At 42.5% G+C, this 21,545-nt stretch overlaps 1 protein-coding gene across 6 annotated transcripts in view; it reads right to left on the bottom strand.

Moving 5' to 3' along the window:
• The window catches only part of LOC105710986 (zinc finger protein 93), a 491,114-nt gene that overhangs the window by 35,358 nt on the left and 434,211 nt on the right, over positions 1 to 21,545 (bottom strand). For 2 of the 6 annotated variants that reach the window (XR_010344312.1, XR_010344311.1), the window contains exons 1-3: positions 12,441 to 12,712; positions 2,671 to 2,967; positions 112 to 1,055 (exon numbers count right to left, since the gene is read on the bottom strand). The gene's annotated coding sequence lies outside the window, so the exon portion shown is untranslated. Of the gene's footprint in view, positions 1 to 111; positions 1,056 to 2,670; positions 2,968 to 12,440; positions 12,713 to 21,545 lie in introns of those variants that run through there. The other 4 variants (XM_064381559.1, XM_064381561.1, XM_064381562.1 and 1 more) reach the window with 4 other exon arrangements.

Genomic DNA, 21,545 nt, shown 5'->3' with positions numbered 1-21,545 from the left:
TGAGGTCAGGAGTTCAAGATAAGCCTGGCTAACATGGAGAAACCCTATCTCCACTAAAAATACAAAAACAATTAGCTAGGCATTATGGTGCACACCTGTAACCTCACTTACTTGGCAAGGAAGCTGAGGCAGGAGAATTGCTTGCACCGGGGAGGTGGAGGTTGCAGTGAGTCAAGATCTTGCCACTGCACTCAAGCCTGGGTGACAGAGGGAGACTCAGTCTCAAATTTATATATATATATAAATACTACATGTTGAACTACACGAGACTTTAAATTTTTTAAACATTGAAACAAAATTCAGGAGTGACAACATCTCTTAGAATATGGGTGAAAATAGGCTGTGCGCATTGGCTCAAGCCTGTAATCCCAGAATTTTTGGAGGTTGAGGCAGATGGATCACCTTAGATCAGGAGTACAAGACCAGCCTGAGCAACATGGTGAAAGCTTCTATGTAAAAAAAAAACAACAAAACCTAGCAGGGTGCAGGGGCAGGTGCTTGTAATCCCATCTACTAGGAAGGCTGAGGAAGGAGAATCACTTGAACCTCAGAGGCAGAGGTTGAAGTGAGCCAAGATCATGCCACTGCACTCCAGCTGGGAAATAGAGTAAGACCTTGTCTCAAAACATAAAAATAAAAAAAAATAAGGGTGAAAACATTTGCGACTTACATGTTGAAGAAATTTATATGAACAACCCTTAAAACTAAGCAATAAAGTTGAATAACTTGATTTAGAAATGGACAAATAAAATCACCTCACACCCATTAGAATGGCCAGTACAGCCGGGCATGGTGGCTCAGGCCTGTAATCCCAGCATGTTGGGAGGCCAAGGAGGGCAAATCATGAGGGCAGGAGCTCAAGATCATCCTGGGGCCAACATGGTGAAACCCGTCTCTACTGAAAATACAAAAAATTAGCCGGACACGGTAGCAGGAGCCTGTAATCCCAACTACTTGGGAGTCTGAGAGAAGAATCACTTCAACACAGGAGACGGAAGTTGCACTGAGTCGAGATCACATCACTGCACTCTAGCCGAGGTAAGGTGAGACATTGTCTGAAAGAAAAAAATAGAATGGTCCCTATAAATTTTTTAAAAAACATCAATTCTGTTGATGATGCAATGAAAATGGAACCCATTTTGATTGTTGGTGGAAAACATAGCCACAGGCATTATTTTAAAATGTTATAAATGCTTTTCATTAGCATATGTATATGAGAAATATATAACACAGGCCAAGTGCAAAAAGACTCAAGCCTGTAATTCTAGCCATTTGGGAGGCTGAGGTGGGCAGATCACCTGAGGTCAGGAGTTTGAGATCAACCTGGCCAACATAATGAAACCCTAACTCTACAAAAAATACAAAAACCTAGCTGGGTGTGGTGACAGGCACCTGTAACCCCAGCTACTTGGGAGGCCAAAGCAGAAGAATCATTTGAACCCAGGAGGCAGAGGTTGCAGTACACTGCACTCCAGCCTGGACGACAGAGCAAGACTCCATCTCAAAGAAAAAAAAAAAAAGCAACACAAGATGTGGAAGACATATTTGAAAATTCATGTTTATTTTATGTGTATTCACAAAGGGCAAAAGGCTGAAGCAACCCAAATGTCTCTTGATTTATAAAGATATCAAAAAGTGTCACATATATGTACAATGGAATATTGTTCCAACTTAAAAAGGAAAATCTTGTCATATTTTAAGATGAACCTTGAGAATATTAAGTCACCTGAATTAATCGGGTAACAAAATGATGGATACTGTATGATTTCACCTATACGACATATCTTAAGTAGTTAAAATTATAAAAACTCAAAGTGGGCGTTTGTCTGTTAAGGCCTGGGGTAAAATGAGCAGTTGTTACTTAATGGGTATTGAGTTTTAGTTTTACAAGATATAAAGTTTCTAGAAGTCTTTTGTAAAACAATTTGAATATATTTAACATGCCTGAAAAAAACAGTGTTTTTTCTTTTTCAAACAGGGTCTCACTCTCTCATTCAAGCTGGAGTGCAGTGGCACAATTTTGACTCCCCCTTAATCTCCCAAGTAGCTGGGACCACAGCCATACACCACCATGCCTAGCAATTATTACACTTTTTTATTTTTTATTTTTATTTATTTATTTTTTTTGAGAGAGTCTCACTCTGTCGCTAGGTGCCAGGCTGGAGTGCAGTGGCACAATCTCGGCTCACTGCAACCTCCACCTCCCGGGTTCAAGCAATTCTCCTGCCTCAGCCTCCCAAGTAGCTGGGACTCCAGGCGCACACCACCACGCCCAGCTAATTTTTGTATTTTCAGTAGAAACGGGGTTTCACCATGTAGGCCAGGATGGTCTCGATCTCTTGACCTCATGATCCGCCCACCTCAGCCTCCCAAAGTGCTGGGATTACAGGCTTGAGCCACCGCGCCCGGCCTATTACACTTTTTTATAGAGAGGGGTCTCCATATGTTGCCCAGGGTGGCCTCAAACCTTTGGGCTCTCAGAATCCTCTTGTCTTCGCCCTGCAAAATCATGAGATTACAGATGAAAGCCACAACCACACCTCGTTCTGAAGTATACACTTCAGTAGTTTAAAATGATACATTTTATGTTATGTGTTTATAAACAATGCTTTTTTAAAAAATCTAAAAAAAAAAGAAAAATCCAGAATTATAAATCTTTTTGAAAATTACCTTTTTTTTTTTTTTCTTCTTGGAGATGGAATTTTGGTCTTGTTCCCCAGGCCGGAGTGCAATGGTGCAGCTAATCACAACCTCCACCTCACAGATTCAAGTGATTCTCCTGCGTTAACCTCCTGAGTACTGGGATTACAGCCATGTGCCACCACACCCAGCTAATTTTTGTATTTCTAGTATAGATGGAGTTTCTCCATGTTGGTCAGGCTGGTCTCTAACTCCCGACCTCAGGTGATCTGACAGCCTCAGTCTCCCAAACTGCTGGGATTACAGGTGTGAGCCGCCCTGCTCAGCCTGAAAATTACAAAAAAGCATTTTTCTCACTAAATTTTACACATATATATATATATTCATAGTTACACACATAGTGAATATAAGACTATCTCCATGACTACTCACTTAGACAAAATAAAACTACCATTCATCAAAAATCAGCTAAGAATATAAGTTAAGCTATATCCAAAATTGGGGTCATATTTATAGATAAACACACATACTTATGTAAGCTGATTGTGACAGACATGAATAATTTATCTCTTAATTAAACCTCAAATTGAGTTGAAGCATACAAAGAGAATTACGAATTGTCTAAAAATAGAATTCTTAAGTAAAACCAATAGACACAATAAACTGGGGCTAGGAAACCTATACTGAGGCCAGGTGCAGTGGCTCACGCCTGCAATCCCAACACTTTGGGAGGCTGAGGTGGGCACATTACCTGAGGTCGGGAGCTCAAGACAAGCCTGGCCAATGTGGTAAAACCCAATCTCAACCAAAAATACAAAAATTAGCTGGGCGTTGTGGCACATGCCTGTAATCCCAGCTACTTGGGAGGTTAAGGCATGAGACTGCTTGAACCCAGGAGGTGGAGGTTGCAGTGAGCCAAGATCACACCACTGCACTCCAGGCTGGGTGACAGAGGGTGACTCCATCTCAAAAAAAGAAAAAAGCCGGGCGTGGTGGCTCACGTCTGTAATCCTAGCACTTTGGGAGGCCAAGGTGGGTGGATCACCAGAGGTCAGGAGTTCAAGTCCAGCCTGGCTATCATGGTGAAACCCCATCTTTAAAAAAAAAAAAAAAAAATTGCATAGATAACTACAATATTTTACTGCTACTGTGTACTCATCAAATATAGGTATTTTGAATCATTGGCATGCACTGTGTGGCAGTAAATTTTAGAGAATATGCAGTATGACTATAAATATGAGATTCTAATAAGAAACTTTTAATAAATAAGCATTTTTTAAAAACCAGAGTTACTTTTTATCTTTTACATATATGCTATTCTTATACAAAGTGAAATTGCTGAAATCCAACTTTAGAAGCAAATAGTCTTACATTGTTACACATAGAAAATACATGTAAATACTTTGCAGAATAGTTAGACCCTCTGATATGTTAAAAAAAATGTATTGGGAAATAAACTATGTTATTATTTAGATATAGGCTGAAGAAAGTAGATGAAAACCCTATATTCTTTTTTGCCTGCAGCAAACTTAAAAATACAAACAACTATTTTAGTAAATATGGAGAGCCTAATTATCTCATTTACTTCAGGCATATCATGCAAATTCTAGCATATTGTCCTAAATATCTGAATCTAAAATTACAGACAAATTTGAAATAGGAAATAGAAAGTAAAAATGTATAAGGAGAGTGACATTAGTAAGATGAAAACATTAAAAGTGCCCTATTTTCTTTATTTTTTTTTAATTTTTATTTATTTATTTATTTTTTTGAGACGGAGTTTCGCTCTTGTTACCCAGGCTGGAGTGCAATAGCGTGATCTTGGCTCACCGCAACCTCGGCCTCCTGGGTTCAGGAAATTCTGCCTCAGCCTCCTGAGTAGCTGGGATTACAGGCACGCGCCACCATGCCCAGCTAATTTTTTGTATTTTTAGTAGAGACAGGGTTTCACCATGTTGACCAGGATGGTCTCGATCTCTTGACCTCGTGATCCACCCGCCTCGGCCTTCCAAAGTGCTGGGATTACAGGCGTGAGCCACTGCGCCCGGCTAAAAGTACCCTATTTTCATAACCAGTTACAGAAAAAAAAAAAAGTCAGTCATCCCTGACAAAAATGCCTTTATGACAGAACCAGGCATTACGGCTCAAAACTGTAATAATAGCTACATGGTACATTAAGGTTGGAGAAATGCTTCAGGACAGGATTTCAGCCCACTCTGGGTTATGCAGCAAGACACCATCTCCAAAGTAGATGTCTCTAAGAGAGATTTGAGATCAACAGAGGGAGCTGTGAAACGTTGTTAAAGCTTAAGATTGAGAAATGTTCTATTCAGAAGGCAGGCCCTCATTCAGGTAGAAAACTACAGACCAGGATAGGGTTCACCCAACTTGGTCCCAATGAGAATCTGAACTTACTTTGTAACCATCCAAAACTCCTCCCAGCCACAGTCTGGGACAGGTCCTACCATTCCAGAGACCTGGAGGAAGGCACCCATTTACAGCCATGAGGGCAGGCCTAAAGACCTTGGCCTTTACTGTAGTCCCTGAAGTGGTTCAATGACTTAGTTTCAGTTACCTGAGCCACAGTTTATGGTCAGTTCTGCCTATATAGAAACCCACACAATTATCTGAGGAAATGCTTTCTGGTACTCAGTGAAAGCCATACTCATCCACATCCTGATATAAGGCCCACCATATGCAAATCCAACTGCCAAAACACGCCCTAGTGTCTGCCCAAGGGAGCCAAGTCCTGAAAGATATGCAGTCTTTCCAAAAACAAAATGGGAATTACAACTAATTCCCAAGCCCCTGTAACAAGTCAACTAAAGGTGCATCCTAGTGAATACCCAGCAGCCTTGTGTCCGAGCCACAACCCCTCTTCACTAAAATTTCAGAGAGCATCTCATCACCCTAAGGACCCAACAAAAGATTTTTACCTTCTACAACCAGTTTATGAAAACTTGAGGAGCTGTTTGCTCCATCAAATTCAGACACCAATATAAAACTATATTGTGCCCATTGTTAATGCTTCTATTTTAATGTAGCACTAGAAGTATGTGACAGAAGAATTAGTCAAAGAAATAAAAAGATCCATTGAAATTGAAGAAAAAGCCGGGCACGGTGGCTCACGCCTGTAATCCCAGCACTTTGGGAGGCCGAGGCAGGTGGATCATGAGGTCAAGAGATCGAGACCGTCCTGGTCAACATGGTGAAACCCCGTCTCTACTAAAAATACAAAAAGTTAGCTGGGCATGGTGGCGCGTGCCTGTAATCCCAGCTACTCAGGAGGCTGAGGCAGGAGAATTGCTTGAACCCAGGAGGCGGAGGTTGCGGTGAGCCGAGATCGCGCCATTGCACTCCAGCCTGGGTAACAAGAGCGAAACTCCGTCTCAAAAAAAAAAAAAGAAATTGAAGAAAAATAAGTAAAGGATTGCTGTTTTTAGATCATACAATCTTATATGAAAAAACATAAACAGTATATTAAAACCTGTTTAATAAAAACACTCAGTACATAAGCAATATATAAAATTAACATACAAGTGTATGTATGGTTTCATACACTTAAACTGATAAAGAAAAATAGAAATAAAAAAGGAAGAAAAAATCTTATTTACTATAGCATTAAATAATAAATTTCTAAGAAAAAAATTAGCCAGAGAGGTTAAGATCCTTTACAATATAACTAATCAATGAAAAAAATTAGAGAAGGTCCAAATCAATTTTAAAATAGTTTGTGTCCATGGATTGAAAGAATAAATATTATTAAATTGCCATATTATTCAAAGTGATCTATATATTCAACAAACTTCCTGTGAAAACTGCAGTGGTATTCTTTTCATAGTAATGAAAAATATTTCTAAAATTTACATGAAATGAAAATAAACTTTGAATAGCCAAAGCAATCATGAGTAAAAAGTACAAAGCAGAAGGATATCGTACTTTTTTTTTTTTTGAGACGGAGTTTCGCTCTTGTTACCCCAGGCTGGAGTGCAATGGCGCGATCTCGGCTCATCGCAACCTCCGCCTCCTGGGTTCAGGCAATTCTCCTGCCTCAGCCTCCTGAGTAGCTGGGATTACAGGCACGCGCCACCATGCCCAGCTAATTTTTTGTATTTTTAGTAGAGACGGGGTTTCACCATGTTGACCAGGATGGTCTCGATCTCTTGACCTCGCGATCCACCCGCCTCGGCCTCCCAAAGTGCTACAGGCGTGAGCCACTGCGCCCGGCAGGATATCGTACTTATAATTTCAAGCTATGTTTAGAGACAATATACTAAAAAACCAGAATGGACTGTGCAGAACAGTGAACAAACAAATGCTACAGAAACTACTGCTCTCACACATTTCAGACCTAATGCAAAAAAAAAAAAAAGTAAATAGTTTTAGTTTCTAAAACTCATGCAGATATTTGTGTGTCCCTAAAACAATGGAAAAGCAGCCAGATTGTGCAGTCTCTTATATGTCATGAAGAGGACCGTGGTTCTCACTGTAACCTTGAAGGAAGCTGACCAAAGGAAACGCAGAATCTTAGGCCGGCCGCGGTGGCTCACGCTTACAATCCCAGCACTTTGGGAGGCCGAGGCGGGTGGATCACAAGGTCAAGAGATCGAGACCATCCTGGTCAACAAGGTGAAACCCCGTCTCTACTAAAAACACAAAAATTAGCTGGGCATGGTGGCACGCGCCTGTACTCCCAGCTACTCGGGAGGCTGAAGCAGGAGAATTGCTTGAACCCAGGAGACGGAGGTTGCGGTGAGCCGAGATCGCGCCATTGCACTCCAGCCTGGGTAACAAGAGCGAAACTCCGTCTTAAAAAAAAAAAAAGAATGGTAGAATCTTTAGAGAATTTAAAAGCCTAGAAAGAGAATGTCCTTTTGCAAAAACAAAACTAAAAAAATATATATATATCTGCCCAGAACTGTTTTCTTTGGAACACAGCTTCCTGCATCACATTTTAAGAGCTGGCTGTCTCTTTGACCTTGACACCTGTTATCAGTGTCCTCTGTTGCATTCATTGTTTTTCTTTCTTTTCTTTGTATTTTTTTTTTTTAAAGACAGGGTTTCACCATGTTGGTCAGGCCGGTCTTGAACTCCCGACCTCAGGTGATCCGTCTGCCTTGGCCTCCAAAGTGCTTGGATTACAGGCGTGAGCCACTACCTCCAGCCTTAATTTTTTGTATTTTTTTCTAATTTTTTTAAATTTTTTAAAAAAATGTTTTCTTTTTAGACAGTCTTGTTTTGTCGCCCAGCTGGAGTAGAATGGAGTGGCATGATCTCAGCTCACTGCAACCTCTGCCGCCCAGCTTCAAGTGATTCTCCTGCCTCAGCCTCCTGAGTAAACACAGTACTCTGGCCTGGGCAATAAGTGAGACAGTGTCTCCAAAAATAAAATAAAATATTTAGTTAAAAAAAAAAATATGGTCCAAGCCGGGCGCGGTGGCTCAAGCCTGTAATCCCAGCACTTTGGGAGGCCGAGGCGGGTGGATCACGAGGTCAAGAGATCGAGACCATCCTGGTCAACATGGTGAAACCCCGTCTCTACTAATACAAAAAATTAGCTGGGCATGGTGGCGCGTGCCTGTAATCCCAGCTACTCAGGAGGCTGAGGCAGGAGAATTGCCTAAACCCAGGAGGCGGAGGTTGCGGTGAGCCGAGATCGCGCCATTGCACTCCAGTCTGGGTAACAAGAGCGAAACTCCGTCTCAAAAAAAAAAAAAAAAAAAAAAATATGGTCCATAAACATTATGGAATACTCTGTGGCCATTAAAAAAACAATAATAATCATTTATTTTGCAATAACATTGATGAAGCTGGTGACCATTATTCTTTTTTTTTTTTTTTTGAGACGGAGTCTGTTGCCCAGGCTGGAGTGCAATGGCGCGATCTCGGTTTACTGCATCCTCTGCCTCCTGGGTTCAAGCGATTCTCCTGCCTTAGCCTCCTGAGTAGCTGGGATTACAGATGTGCATCACCACTAATTTTTGTATTTTTAGTAGAGATAGGGTTTCACCATGTTGGCTAGGCTGGTCTCAAACTCCGGACCTCATGATCCACCTGCCTTGGCCTCCCAAAGTGCTGGGATTATAGGCGTGAGCCACTGTGCTAAACCCATTATTCTTAGAAAACTAATGCAGAGCCCAGGCATGGTGTCTCCTGCCTGTAATCCCAGAAATTTGGGAGGCTGAGGTTGGTGGATCACCAGAGGTCAGTGTAAGGGTAGCCAAGAGAAAAGAGAATAGACTCAAAGTCAGGCAAGCAAGTTTTATTAACCTGACAGGCTGCTCTGTAACAATCAAAGAAGGCAGCCCTGAGCTCACAAAACAAGGGGTTTATATAGGGTGAGAGGGGCATAATCTATCCACTGGTAACAGGCACAGAGATAGTTTGTTAACTTGTAACAGACCTACAATATATTATCATGTGACTTTTGTGACGGCAGTCTTCTTTAAAAAAAGAGAGAAACCAGCAGCTTTTTTTTACAGATATGTGTCAAACAGGAATTTACAAGTATGGATAACCAACATATGTTTTCTCTGTCCTCCCTCAAGCTCCCCGTGCTGCCTGGATGGCTGTAATCAGGCTTTGCTTAATTGTACCATGTTTGGCAGCCTTGATGTGGCATCTAGGTAGGGGTTCAGGATTGCAGCTGCAGAGCAATCAGACAGGGGGGAAGGGGTTAGCCTGCACGGAGGGGGTTTTCTTGTACCTAACAGTCAGGAGTTTGAGACCAGCCTGACCAACATAAAGAAACCCCATCCCTAGTAAAAATATAAAATTAGGCTTGGTGCAGTGGCTCATGTCTGTAATCCCAGCACTTTGGGAGGCCAAGGTGGGTGGATCACCTGAGGTTAGGAGTTCGAGACCAGTCTCAACATTCCGAGGCAGGAGAATTGCTTGAACCCAGGAGGCGGAGGTTGCAGTAAGCCGACATTGCACCATTGCACCCCAGCTTGGGTGAAAAGAGCACAACTCCATCTCAAAACAAAATAAAGCAAAACTAAGAAAACGAATGCAGAAACAGACAACTAAATGGATGTTATTATTTATCAGAGCTAAATAATAAAAACACATGAACACACAAAAAGAAGAACAGACACTGAGGCTTAGTTGAGGGTGGATGCTGTGAGGACTAAGAGGATCAGAAAACACACCTGTTTAAGGGCCGGGCACGGTGGCTCACACCTGTAATCCCAGCACTTTGGGAGGCTGAGACGGGTTGATCACGAGGTCAAGAGATCGAGACCATTCTGGTCAACATGGTGAAACCCTGTCTCTACTAAAAATACAAAAAATTAGCTGGGCATGGTGGCGCGTGCCTGTAATCCCAGCTACTCAGGAGGCTGAGGCAAGATAATTGCCTGAACCCAGGAGGTGAAGGTTGCGGTGAGCGGAGATCGTGCCATTGCACTCCAGCCTGGGTAACAAGAGCGAAACTCCGTCTCAAAAAAAAAAGAAAACATACCTGTTTGGTGCTATGAGTAGTACCTCAGTGACAAGATAATCTGCACACCAAACCCCCATGACATGATTTTAGCTGAATAAAAAACCCACATGTGTACCCTGAACCAAAAATAAAACCTACAAGAAAAAAAAAAATTCTGGGTGAAAGTGAATGTAGGTGAAAGTGAATGTAGGTGAAAGGACTGATTTTTGCCACAGACAGTGGGCCAGGTGGGGCTGTTCACTGATTTATTTGTTTGCCTGCAGGCAGATGAGATTATGAACAGGAGGTCCAGAATGTTAGGCTGATGGGGAAAACAGCTTGCTGCTGCAGATTCAGTGTCTGAAGGTGGGGATATGCCAGGAGACTTGCAGACACTCGTGGCTTCTCAGCAAGAAACACTACAATCAAAAAGGCCATGGTTAAGTTCCTGAAAATGGTGCCTAGTCCTGGGAGGACTGTGGACACGTCAATGTCTAGTGTGTGTCTTTGTGAGTGGATGGGAATTCTGTGGTGGCAGCTGCAAGGAAAAGGGGTCTGTTATCTTACAGTTAGTTGGCACTTTCTCCTGCTGCAATACTTTTTTGAATTTTTTTTTACATAAACCTAATGTTTTTATTTTACATAATCTAAAAAATGCCTCAAAACAATAACAAATTCATCATCAGTAAAACCCTCCCAGTTTCCTTTCATCTTAATCTTAACTGCATCTGCTTGTGAGGCCCCAGCTTTCCAAAGCTCTGCAGCTTCTCTCAGAATAAAGGCTCCTTCCATGACTGGGGTGAGCAGGCTGGGACAACTGCAGGGAAGGCTTTCCAGAGAAACCTGAGACTTTAAGAACCTCCTGCTGGCCAGGTGCGGTGGCTCAAGCCTGTAATCCCAGCACTTTGGGAAGGGGAGACAGGGAGATCACCTGAGGTTGGGAGTTAGAGACCAGTCTGACCAACATGGAGAAACCCTGTCTCTACTAAAGGCACAAAATTGGTGGGGCATGATGGCGCATGCTTGCAATTCTAGCTACTTGGGAGGCTGAGGCAGGAGAATCGCTTGAAGCCGAAAGGCAGAGGTTGTATTTTTGTATTTTTAGTAGAGACGGGGTTTCACCATGTTGGCCAGACTGATCTAGAACTATTGACCTTGTGATCCGCCTGCCTAAAGTGCTGGGATGGGTGTCAGCCATCGAGCCCAGCCAGCAAGGGGTTTTTAACCCTATCAAAGTTTTTTTTTTTTGGTCCTTCCCCTATTGGCTGGGGTTGGACAGCACAATCTAAACTGATCCTGGTTGGCTTAGACCAAAACTTTTTTCAAATAGGGTAAACGCTCGATTTTGCGAGAAAAAGAGAAAGGGGCAGAAAAAGGGGTAGGGTTGATTTGCAACTTTTACAACTTACGACCAAGAAGCTGAGTCTTTGAAGAGGAATTTAATTCACCTCACAACTCCTGACTGTAAGGTCTGACCGAGCCCTGAACAGCATGGTAATCTCTGTGACCTGCAGGTACAGCCCAGATGAGTTCCTGGAAGAAACGATCAACCCCTGTGGAGCCTAACTAAACAGAGACATTCTTCTATTGTTTCTTATTCCGGCCTCAATTGACAAGGCTACTGGACTTCATAACTGAACTTGGCCAACCTGGTGACTCAACAACCTACGACTCCCTCCCAGCTTGCAAATATACACCCTTCTCTAGCTTGCAAACAACCGCCAACTTAAACGTCTGTAACTTTCCACTGCCCATCCCAAACCTATAAAACCAACTCCTATCCCACTGCCCTCCCCGACTCCATTTTCGATCCCAGCCCGCCTGCACCCAGGTGAATAAACAGCCTTGTTGCTCACACAAAGCCTGTTTGGGGGTCTTTTCATTCAGCGTCCGCGTTTTAACACTGATCTCAAGTGATCCGCTGGCCCCAGCCTCCCAAAATGCAGGGATCACAGGCGTGAGCCACCATGTCAGGTCTCATGAATTTTTAATAGGAGAAAAGAGAAACTGTGAACCCCAAAGGCTAAAGCCCTTCCCATTCATGAACTCGCACCTCGAGTCAGAACTCTGCCCTGAGGACCCTGCTGTGGCTCCTGTGCAATGTGGGAGAGACGCGGCGCTGATGGTGCCGAGCTGCTTAGAGAGGGCTCCTGGCCAGGGCAGTCACTGCGCCGGGAAGAGATAGGACGCCTGGCGCCTGCCTGTCAGCGCAGCCGCCATCTTATGGCTGAAGGGGACAGAGGCCGAGCTGGGCAAGGAGAAATCCCTCAAAGATTGTGGGGCTGACGGCGGGGAGGCCTGAGTCCCACCACAGCCGCTCCCCACTGGTTCCAACCAGTCCCTCGCCTTTCTCTGGATGTCGGAAAGGCACTCTCACCATTTGTAGGCTTCCAGGGGCTCCCCGCCTCTTAGCTGTGGATCTCCCAATGCCTGAAGGTCACAGGGCCGCAAAGTCTGGGCCTCTAGGAGCAGAGGACACAGAGCAGCGAAGACAAGACCTGCGGCTTTCGCTACAGCGAGAGACAAAGGCCGCGCCGAACCCGAAAGCCGCCCTCTTTGCTCCAGCTACGTGCCTGATTGGACGGTTTCCAACCCAACTTCCCCAACTGGATAATACTTAAGGCCCCGCCCCCTCAGGCCCTGAGTGACAGAAGATGTGATCAGACGCTGGGTTTAGTGAAGAAAGAGTAACAGTCTAAGCTGTAGCCTTTTCCGGCAGAGCTTCCTCCCTGAGCTTGGCCAAGCCCGCCCCAGAGAATGAAAAAAATTCAACCTTTTTTTTTTTTATGAGACGGAGTTTTTTTTTTTTTTTTTTTTTTTGAGCCTGGAGTGCAGTGGCGCAATCTAGGCTAACTGCAAAGTCCGCCTTTCGGGTTCAAGTGATTCCCCTGCCTCAGCCTCCCCAGTAGCTGGGATTATAGGCATGTGCCACCATGCTAGGCGAATTTTGAACTTTTAGTAGAGACAGGGTTTCTCCATGTTGATCAGGCTGGTCTCAAACTTCCGACCTCAGGTGATCCTCCTGCCTCGACCTGTAATTCCAAAGTGCTGGAATTACACACGTGAGCCACCGAGCCCGGCCTATATCTTTTTTTACTTTCTATTTTAACGTATTCAAAAGGTGAACAGAAGGTTCTTTTTTTTTCATATTAATAATACATAAAATTTTTGTTAAACAGAAAATCAACTTTTACTTTGGTAATTGTGTATTATCAATACTAAAGGTAATTTTTTTTTTTTTTTTTTTTGAGACGGAATTTTGCTCTTGTTACCCAGGCTGGAGTGCAATGGCGCGATCTCGGCTCACGGCAACCTCCGTCTCCTGGGTTCAGGCAATTCTCCTGCCTCAGCCTCCCGAGTAGCTGGGATTACAGGCACGCGCCACCATGCCCAGCTAATTTTTTTGTATTTTTAGTAGAGACGGGGTTTCACCATGTTGACCAGGTCGGTCTCGATCTCTTGACCTCGTGATCCACCCGCCGCGGCCTCCCAAAGTGTTGGGATTACAGGCGTGAGCCACCGCGCCCGGCATAAGTTTTTTTTTTTTTAATTTTTTTTGTTTCCTCACCCCTTTTTTTTTAATTTTTATTTTTCTGAGAGTATGCCAAGTAGTATTTATAAGGTTTTATTAAAATTACTTTTAGTAGGCCGGGCGCGGTGGATCACGCCTGTAATCCCAACACTTTGGGAGGCCGCGGCGGGCGGATCACGAGGTCAAGAGATCGAGACCGACCTGGTCAACATGGTGAAACCCTGTCTCTACTAAAAATACAAAAAATTAGCCGGGCATGGTGGCACATGCTTGTAGTCCCAGCTACTTGGAAGGCTGAGGCAGGAGAATTGCCTGAACCCAGGAGGCGGAGGTTGCGGTGAGCCAAGATTGCGCCACTGCACTCCAGCCTGGCGCCTGAAGACAGAGCGAGACTCTGTCTCAAAAAAAACAACAACAACAACAAAAAAAACCAGAAATACTCATTAATGAAATGGACAAAGCTCTGTCCATTTTGGTCTGACAAGAAACTCAAATGAGAAATGCAATTTATCAGAACCAGTTGGCCTTAGATTATTTGCTAGCAGCTGAAAAGGAGTCTGTGGAAAATTCAATCTAACCAACTGCTGACTACACATAGATGACCAGGGTCAAGCAGTTGAGGATATTGTAAGAGACATGATCAAACTGGCTCATGTGCCTGTGCAGGTATGGCATGCAGTTAACCCTGAATCCTTGTCTGGAGGTTGGTTCTCATCCTTAGAAGGATTCAAGACTCTCATCATAAGTGTTGTAGTAATACTAGGTGTTTGCTTGCTACTCTCTTGTTTGTTTCCCACTCCCTTGTTTGCTTCCCCTGTTTCTTCAGGTGATTAGAGGATTCATCACTGCTGTAGTTATCCAGAAAACCACATCACAAATATATTATACGCATCATTATCAATCAGTTTCTTCAGAGGATCATGAAAATGAGAATGAGAGTGAGAACACTTACTAATGTTTTAGGTGAGATTCTCAAAGGGGGAAGTGAGGAAGGAGACCCTTAATCACCCTTAAGCATCTAAGACCACCCCCCCTTGACTTCCACATTGCATTTCAACAGAAGTAAAGGCTGGCAGACTGGGTGCCACCTTTAATCGCCCTCCTATAGATCACATGCATGGTATGGAGGAATCATTCCAGAAGGCATTTTTCCTTAGACAAAATCAAACCCCCACCTAAGTCATTGTACCCCATGCCTACTTTAAGGCCCAAGACCCTTTCACATGTAAATTCTAGAGTTGTAAGCCTATGACCCTGTCACATGTAATTTCTGGAGTTGTAAGCCTTTAAAAGGGCAGGGACTTTCTTTGTGAGCTGGAGCTTTGTTGTTAGGCAACTATGCCACCTTGCTCCTGGCTGAATAAATCAGCCCTTCCTTCCCAGTTTGGTGTTCAAGAGATTTGTTTCCTGGCCTTTTCCTGCTTTGTTGCCACCATGCTCAGCCTCATAAATTTTTAATATGAGAAAAGAGAAACCATGAACCCCACAGACCAAAGCTCTTTCGATTCATGAAACTGCACCCCCAAGTTAGGATTATCCCCTGATGACTCTCCCATGGTAGCTGCACAATTTGGGAGAGACATCGCATTGCAGGTGCAGAGCTGCCCAGAGAGGGCTCAAGGCCAGAACACAATCACTGCACAGGGAAGAGACAGGACTTCTGGGGCCCAGCTGTAATTGCAGCCACCATCTTATGGTTGAAGAGGACTGAGGCAGGCAAGGAGAACTTGAGGCGCAGATAATTCCAGGAATTTGGTGGCATAAAATATTGTTGCCCCACCTGAAAATCTAACTGCCACCTCCAATGTTTGATTCAGTACTACCAGGTAGTAAAATTAAGAAACCTACAAATTGAAAGTATTTTCTAAATATTTAAAAATTTTTGAGGCCGGGCGCGGTGGCTCAAGCCTGTAATCCCAGCACTTTGGGAGGCTGAGGCGGGTGGATCACGAGGTCAAGAGATCGAGACCATCCTGGTCAACATGGTGAAACCCCGTCTCTACTAATACAAAAAGTTAGCTGGGCACGGTGGCACGTGCCTGTAATCCCAGCTACTCAGGAGGCTGAGGCAGGAGAATTGCCTGAACCCAGGAGGCGGAGGTTGCGGTGAGCCGAGATCGCGCCATTGCACTCCAGCCTGGGTATCAAGAGCGAAACTCCGTCTCAAAAAAAAAAAAAAAAAGAAAAAAAAAAATTTTTGCTATAAATTAGTATTTTGGTATTACTAGAATATTTGATCACATCTTCTCCACTGAGCCCAATACTAGCTTGTAATTGGAAAACATGAGCAAGATTCATGTTATTTGTATATTTATTTATTTTGAGACAGTCTTGCTCTGTCACCCGGCTGGAGTGCAGTAACACGATCTTGATTCAATGCAACCTCTACCTCCCGGGTTAGTGACTCTCCTTCCTCAGCCTCCTGAGTAGCTGAAATTACAGGCAAGCACTGCCACACCCAGCTATTTTTTTATTTTATTTTTAGTAGAGACAGCATTTCACCATGTTCGCCAGGATGGTTTTCATCTCCTGGCCTCACGATACACCCACCTACACCTTCCAAACTGCTGGGATTACAGGCAGGAGCAACTGTGCCCTGCCCCTTGTTTATTTTTTAATAAAATAAGTATTGTGGACAGGAGTGGTGGCTATCACCTGTAATCCCAGCACATTGAAAGGCCAAACGAGGTAGATAACCTGAGGTAGGGAGTTTGAGACTAGCCTGACCAATGTGGAGAAATCTTGTCTCTATTAAAAATACAAAATTAGCTGGATGTGGTGGTGCATGCCTGTAATCCCTGCTATTCAGGAGGCTGAGGCAGGAGAATCACTTGAACCCGGGAGTCGGCAGGAGTGGTGAGCTGAGATCACACCATTACACTCCAGCCTGGGCAACAAGAGCAAAACTCCATCTCAAAACAAAAACAAAACAAAACAAAACAAAAACAAAAACAGATATTGTTTTCTTTCAGCCAGACTAATCACCTGTCTGGAGCAAGGAAAAAACCTTAGACTATAAAGAGACATGAGACGATTGCCAAGTCTTCAGGTAGGTCCAAGTAAAAGAAATATGCCAGATAACAAAGATAAAAGGTCCCAAGATCAAAGAGAAAGCCAATCTCTAAAATGTGATTTAGGAAGCTGTGTTCCAAACGAAATAGTTCCTGGGCAGATGGGATATTTGTGTGTTTTTAATTCTGTTCTCACAAAGAGGCATCTCCTATCTTATGTTTTTAAGTTCTCTAATAATTCTACTTTTCTTCCAGTAAGATTCCTTCAAGTCCACAGTGAACTCCAAAGTCCTCTTCATGACATTTAAGAGATTGCACAATCTGGCTGCTTTTCCATTGTTTTGGGGACACACAAATATCTGCATGATTTTGAGAAACTAAAACTATTTTTTAAGTTCTCGTTTTGCATCAGTTATGAAATGTGAGAGTAGTACTTTCTGTTGTATTTTATTGTTTGTTTTTTGCACAGTCCATTGTTTCATTACTATGTAGTCTTGAAATATAATTTGACATTATGGTAGCCTTCTGCTTTGTTATTTTTCCTCAAGATTGCTTTGCTGATTCAAAATTTATTTTAGTTTCATGTAAATTTTAGAATTGTTTTTTACATTACTGTGAAATAAATACCACAGCACTTTTGATAGAAGTTTATTGAATTTTTTTTGAGGGAATCTTATTCTGTTGCCCAAGCTGGTGGGAAGTGGCATGATCTCAGCTCACTGAAATCTCTGTCTCCCGGGTTCAAGCAATTCTTCTGCCTCAGCCTGCTGAGAAGCTGCGATTACAGGTGCATGCCACCACACCCAGCTATTTTTTTTGTTTTTAGTAGAGACAGGGTTTCACTATGTTGGTCAGGCTGACTTTGAATGCCTGACCTCATCATCCACCTGACTCAGCCTCTCAAAATGCCTGGATTACAGGCGTGAGCCACCGAGCCCAGTGAGTAACATAATTTCATGAGTGATTTCCCAGCACAGTCACACAGTTTCTTACACTCAAGAGGAAAGTATTACACAGCAGGTGTGCAACAGACTGGGAATCCAGGTATTATCATAGAATGTTGCCAACCTACCAGAATAAACTTTTATTTTTTATTTATTTATTTTTTCTAGAAAAAAAAGAATGAAGAGGAGGAGGAAAAAGGAAGAGAAAGAGAGAGAGAGAATGGGAGTATTGCTTTCTTGCCCAGGCTAGAATGCAATTTAGTAATGAGTTTTGAAAACCTCTTTTATACTGATAATTATACTTAATGATGTAGTCAGCAAGAAATAAGGGAAGAAAATAACAAACAAACAGCCAACCAATATTTCATTTAAACCTATGAAGTGCTATGCGATTACTGAGGAGTGATTTACTTCCAATTATGTAGTCACTTTTGGAATAGGTGTGAGGTGGTAATGTATGTTTTGTGTATTTGAAGTGGAGAGTTCTATAAATGTTTATTAAGTTTACTTGTTCCGGGTCTGAGTTCAAGTCCTGAATGTCCTTGTTAATTTTCTGTCTTGTTGATCTATAGAATCGTTAGCTCTTCTTGTTACATTAATCCTTTTGCCATTATGTAATGTCCTTCTTTGCCTCTTTTGATATTTGTTGCTTTAAAGTCTACTTTATCAGAGGCGAGAATTGCATCTCCTACTTTTTGTTTATTTGTTTATTTTTACTCTCTGTTTGGTTGGTAAATCTTCCTCCTTCTCTTTGTTTTGAGTCTTTGTGTATTGTTGCATGTAAGATGAGTCTGGATGCAGCATACCGATGGGTTTTGGCTTTTTATCCAATTAGAATATATATAACTTTAATACTGGCATTTGGTGCTACCTGGCTGTTTTGCCCATTAGTTGATGTAAAATTTTCATTGTGTTAATGTTCTTGCTTTTCGATATATTTTTGGAAAGGCTGATATTGGTTGTTCCTTTATATGTATGGTGCTTCTTTCAGAAGCTCTTGTAAAGCAGGCCTGGTGGTGGTGAAGTCTCTAAGTACTTGTTTGTTCACAAAAGATTTAATTTTTCCTTTGCTCATAAAGCTTAGTCTGGCTGGATAGGAAATTCTGGGTTGAAAGTTCTTTTCTTTAAGGATGTTAAATATTGGTCCCCACTCTTTTCTGGCTTGTAGGGTTTCTGCTGAGAGATCTGCTGTAAGTCTGATAGGTTTCCCTTTATGGGTAACCTGACCTTTCTCTCTGGCTGCCCTTAGTATTTTCTCCTTCATTTCAACCCTAATAAATCTGGCGATTATGTGCCTTGGGGTTGGTCTTCCTTAAGAATATCTTTGTGGTGTTCTCTGTATTACCTTGAGTTGAATATTACCCTGCCTTGCTAGGTTGGGAAAGTTTTCCTGAATGATATCCTGAAGAGTATTTTCCAACTTGGATTCATTCTCTTCATCACATTCAGGTACACCTATCCTCGACTTCTGATATCCTTTCTTCTGCTTGATCAATTCGACTGTTTAAAGTTGTGCATACTTCGCGAAGTTCTCGTGTTGTGTTTTTCAGCTCCATCAATTCACTTATGTTCCTCTCTAAATTGTCCATTCTCGTTAGCATTTCGTCAAACCGTTTTTCAAGGTTCTTAGTTTCTTTGCATTGGGTTAGAACAAGTTCTTTTAATTCACAGAAGTTTCTTATCACCCACATTTTGAAACCTGCTTCTGTTATTGGAACACACTCGTTCTCCATTAAGCCTTGTTCCGTTACTGATGAGGAATTGCGGTCCCCTGTAGAGGGAGAGGCACTCTGATTTTGAGTATTCTCTGCTTTTTTAGGCTGCTTTCTTCCCTTCATTATATATTTATCCCTCTGTCGATTTTGTAATTACCGACTTTCTAACTAGGTCTCTGAGTGGACATCCAACTTTTTGATTCCCAGCGCCGAAATCTGAGCAATCCACTGCGCCGGCCAAAACAGCGGTATTAAGATTGATGGTGCTTTTCTGCCCGGGAATCTCCAGACTCTGCAGCAAGAACTGCCGCTCTAAGGCGCCAGCTAAACTGCCACACTGGCCACAAGAGTCGCCCTGGCGACCCGTGGGGCTCCTCCACTGGGAATCTCTTGGTCCGTAAGCAACAAATATTCGTCTGAAAGTGTAGCGTCCTCTCGTTCTCTGCGCTTTCACTGGGAGCTAGGTGCCCGAACTGCTAGTGATCAGCCATCTTGGATCTCTCCCAGAATAAACTTTTAAAATAGACTCTCTGCTACTGTTATCTACATAAACAAAGATATAATCTGCAAACAATAACTACTTTCCAGTTTTATATAAATATTAACATTTTTTCTGCCTTTTTTCCTTATGTACCATTTTATACATTCACACACACATAGACTATTAAAAATATATCCAATTATTCAATTTTGCTTATTATTAAAATAAGTGTTAAAAATAATAATTTTGTTTCTGTTTGAAGAGGGCTTTTATTGTTGCACTTCAGCGTGTTATTTCTGTAGACAATGTTGTCTGTGCTTTAAGAGGCAGGTTCCGGGGAGCATCCGAAACATATTTCATAAAATTTTACATTAATAAATTCAATACAAAGTAGAAAGTGTAGACTTGCTTTCAGCATTTTCAAGGTGTTTAGTTTTCTATTAGTCACCTAATTAAAATAACATGTTTTGTTCCAATAATTGCGCTTTTCTTAAAATATGTACAAACTCCAATTCACACACACACTTCATTAATTTTCTTACACCTAAGGTTTATCTTCAGAGTAATATGTGTATATTTAACTCTATGTAAGTTAAAAATAAAAGGCACTATGTTGGCAGTCAGAGAGCACACGTTCAAAGAAAACTGTGTAACAAACATTTATTAGTAATTTTTCAGAACTCTAAAATGTATGGATTTTATTTAATTTCTTTTTTTCATTGAAATGGAGTCTCACTTTGTTGCCTAGGCTGGAGTGCAGTGCCACGATCTCAGGTCTCTGCAACCTCCACCTCCCAGTTTCAAGCGATTCTGCTGACTTAGCCTCCAGATGTGAGCCATGATGCCTGGCTAATTTTTCTATTTTTACTAGAGACTGGTTTCTATCATGTTACCCAGGTTGGTCTTGAACTCCTGACCTCAGACAATCCACCTGCCTCAGCCTCCCAAAGTGCTGGGATTACAGGTATGAGCCAGCAAGCCCAGTCAAAGATTAGTTTTTATACTCAACATTCTGATTTAGTGTAATATCTGAAATGTTAGTGCCTTAGTTATCTACTGTAAATTCTGATATTTACATAGAATTAACTTTGAATTAAATTTTTTTATATTTACTCCATCTGCAAAAATACATTATAGTATAAGTTATCTGGTGTTTTCTAAGCTGTAGCTCTTGGTTTTGTTTTTAGAATTTTATCTTCTTTTAGTTAAAAAAAATAATCATACCACAGAATGAAGTAGCTTTTTTGGGGGGGTGGGTGCGATGGGAGGGTGAGAAGGGAGGAAAAAAAAGCAAAAAGTCCAAAGAAAAGAACCTTTTATATTCATCTGTATAAACATATCTGCTAAGGCAAATGCAATCCAGGGCCGAGGCTGCTGCGCGGGGCTCGGTGCCTCCTAATCTCTGCAGATTCTAAGGCCAAAAAATAAAACCTCTGCAAGTCTGCGTAGCTTTGAGGACTCCTGGGGCATTTTACTAAAATAAAGAGTTGAGTTTAAAAAGCAGTGACACAGTTATGACACACACTGAAAGTTGCATAACTGTGGCCTCGAGGGCCACTCACTTATTTGGACTGAGTGATGGTCACAGTTTCACGACACAGCAACAGACACCACACATGGGCACACGTGGGAAGCTGTGGCCAAACAGGGCTGGTGGCGTGGGCCTGACCATGACCTGTTTGGTGCCAGGCACCAGGGGGCTGGGGTCCCCATGCTTTCCTTGAGGGGCTGGGCATGACAGGCAGGTCGCTGGTGATGAGGCGGTGGACATGACTTGGGGAAGGATGGCGGGAGAGGGC

This window comes from Aotus nancymaae, unplaced genomic scaffold (genome assembly GCF_030222135.1).
Source record: "Aotus nancymaae isolate 86718 unplaced genomic scaffold, 86718_ANA_hifiasm-v0.15.2.pri h1tg000028l, whole genome shotgun sequence".
Lineage (NCBI taxonomy): Eukaryota > Metazoa > Chordata > Mammalia > Primates > Aotidae > Aotus > Aotus nancymaae.
The sequence above is the reverse complement of the archived record's forward strand: the minus strand, read 5'-3'. Positions and strand labels throughout refer to the sequence as shown.